Source organism: Salpingoeca rosetta (assembly GCF_000188695.1).
Source record: "Salpingoeca rosetta unplaced genomic scaffold supercont1.3, whole genome shotgun sequence".
NCBI lineage: Eukaryota > Choanoflagellata > Craspedida > Salpingoecidae > Salpingoeca > Salpingoeca rosetta.
In genome coordinates, this window is record NW_004754931.1 from 461043 (window position 1) to 464069 (window position 3027).

Genomic DNA, 3027 nt, shown 5'->3' on the forward strand with positions numbered 1-3027 from the left:
CGTGAGTGTGTGAGTGTGTGTGAGTGAGTGAGTGAGTGAGTGAGTGTGCGTGTGCGTGTGAGTGTGCGTGTGCGTACGAGTGAGTGTGTGAGTGTGTGAGTGAAAGTGCGTGTGTGGAACTAGAGTGAGGGTGCAGGTGCACTCCACAACCGCTGTTGTGGGGTTTGTCGTCTGTGGTTCATTCCCATCTTGATCACGGGCTGTATTGTAGTCGGTGGAACAGGAAGTTGAGGCTGAGCTGCACGTGCTGGAGCAGCAACTGCAGCGACGCCGGGAAATCAAACAGGAAAAGGCGATGCTGCAGAACATCCTGAGCCTTGCTGCTGCTGTGGACAAGTTGGAGAACCTCATTCAGCCCCTCAAGTGCGTGCCATGAGTGTACCCGCGGGAGCACCCGTGTACTTTTCACCTCTGTCATGTCATAACCTGACGTCGCTCTTTGTTCCCCCCCCCGCCTCTCGCTCGTACTCCACTCTTCTGTCTCATTCTCTACGTTTCTGTCTTTTTCGTCTCAACACTGTTTTTCCACACACCACCTGCTGATGCGCCACCCGATGGCTCTCCACCGTCACATCACCACCATTCCACCACTGTGCAATGCTGACGTGAGCAGGGCTGCGATGGCTGCTGGTCAGCATGTGCCAGTCGAGCAGCTCGAGCGCGTTGCCAGCGAGTTCACGCACGTCGACTGCTATGCAGCGCGATGCAAAGGAACCGATCACCACAAACATCTTCAACCGGTAAGGGCATGCACGCATCCTTGACCCCTTGCTGGTTTCATCCCAACAGCGCCCTCAAAGACGAACATATGCACATGGTCACATGCGCCTCATACATGTACAGCTCACATCTCACATCACACGCTCTCCCTTTCCTTCGCACACATACTTGTTTGCTGGCATACTTACTGACTCACTCGCTCACTCACTCACTCACTCACCCACTCACTCACTCACTCACTCACTCAGTCCAGGCCTCACTGGTGGAGCTCATCAACCGCGACTATGCGCAGTTTGTGTCCCTCTCCTCCGATTTGGTTCGTTTCACTCGCTTAGCCGCGTACAAGATGCACCTCGTTCCCGTGGCTGTGCGCAGCCTAACTCCAGCGGTGGCCGCCACTTGCTCATACGCTTGTGTGGGCGCCTTGACATTGTGCAGGTGGGCATTGACACCACCGTCGATCAACTGGCAAAACCACTCAAGGGCATGCTCAAAGACGTTGAGGTATTGTTTCGCAAGTGTGAGTGAGTGTGTGTGTGTGTGAGTGTGAGTGCGAACGAGTGAGTGAGCGTGAGTGTGTGAGTGTGTGTGAGTGAGTGAGTGAGTGAGTGAGTGTGCGTGTGCGTGTGAGTGTGCGTGTGCGTACGAGTGAGTGTGTGAGTGTGTGAGTGAAAGTGCGTGTGTGGAACTAGAGTGAGGGTGCAGGTGCACTCCACAACCGCTGTTGTGGGGTTTGTCGTCTGTGGTTCATTCCCATCTTGATCACGGGCTGTATTGTAGTCGGTGGAACAGGAAGTTGAGGCTGAGCTGCACGTGCTGGAGCAGCAACTGCAGCGACGCCGGGAAATCAAACAGGAAAAGGCGATGCTGCAGAACATCCTGAGCCTTGCTGCTGCTGTGGACAAGTTGGAGAACCTCATTCAGCCCCTCAAGTGCGTGCCATGAGTGTACCCGCGGGAGCACCCGTGTACTTTTCACCTCTGTCATGTCATAACCTGACGTCGCTCTTTGTTCCCCCCCCCGCCTCTCGCTCGTACTCCACTCTTCTGTCTCATTCTCTACGTTTCTGTCTTTTTCGTCTCAACACTGTTTTTCCACACACCACCTGCTGATGCGCCACCCGATGGCTCTCCACCGTCACATCACCACCATTCCACCACTGTGCAATGCTGACGTGAGCAGGGCTGCGATGGCTGCTGGTCAGCATGTGCCAGTCGAGCAGCTCGAGCGCGTTGCCAGCGAGTTCACGCACGTCGACTGCTATGCAGCGCGATGCAAAGGAACCGATCACCACAAACATCTTCAACCGGTAAGGGCATGCACGCATCCTTGACCCCTTGCTGGTTTCATCCCAACAGCGCCCTCAAAGACGAACATATGCACATGGTCACATGCGCCTCATACATGTACAGCTCACATCTCACATCACACGCTCTCCCTTTCCTTCGCACACATACTTGTTCACTCACTCACCCACTCACTCACCCACTCACTCACTCACTCACTCACCCACTCACCCACTCACTCACTCACTCACTCACTCACTCACTCACTCACCCACTCACACACACACACACACTCACACGCTCGCTCACACACACACACACACACACACACACACACCTACACACACTGCGCACTTGCCGGCTCTCAGCGGATCGTGGAGATGCAGTCGTGGATCGACGACGACCTTGCCAGTCGATTACGAGACGCATTGGCAGCTGCGACCCGTCAGCGCGTGCACTCGCTGCTTCGCATCTACCACCTCATTGGTCGCATTTCCAGCGCCGAGATCGTCGTGCAGCGCCAACTGTTTGCACCGGCCGCCCTCGAGTCCGCCGACAGTCTGCGCCCCATCACCACGCACAACCTGCAGTCCTTCTACGCAGCGGTACGTGGCCATCAGGGCATCCAGCGTCTCGCTTCCACAGTGTAGTGTGCTCGTGTGATGTTATGGAATTGCAACTGAGTTGCTCGTGGGTGCATGCCTGCTTATGTGTTGCACGGACGCGCACGTGTGTGCGCGCGCATGTTGTTTGCATGGTTTGTTTTTTTTTGCACAGTTGTACATGTGTTTGCGTGCTGATGTTTGATCGCCATTGCCTTGTTCCCTCTCCGTGACAGATTGTCAGTGTGTGGAGAGACCGCGGTGCATGCGTGTGCGGAAGCGCTGTCCTCTCCAACGATCGCCTCCTCGTCAACGCGTTTCTCCCCGCTGTTGTGCCCGTCATTACGAACGCGTGCGACCAAATCACCTCCGTCGTCCACCCCGATTTCCGGCAGGTGAGTCCCAGGGCTGGCGATGCT

At 55.8% G+C, this 3027-nt stretch overlaps 1 pseudogene across 1 annotated transcript in view; it reads left to right on the forward strand.

Annotated features, from left to right (window-relative positions):
- Positions 1 to 3007, forward strand: part of PTSG_01668 (hypothetical protein) — a pseudogene marked incomplete at both ends in the record, with an annotated part of 3666 nt that extends 659 nt beyond the window's left edge. The window contains 8 exons of the mRNA in view: positions 212 to 363; positions 614 to 740; positions 974 to 1036; positions 1096 to 1224; positions 1501 to 1652; positions 1903 to 2029; positions 2375 to 2611; positions 2845 to 3007. The remainder of the gene's footprint in view (positions 1 to 211; positions 364 to 613; positions 741 to 973; positions 1037 to 1095; positions 1225 to 1500; positions 1653 to 1902; positions 2030 to 2374; positions 2612 to 2844) is intronic.
- Between the last annotated feature and the right edge of the window lie 20 nt (positions 3008 to 3027).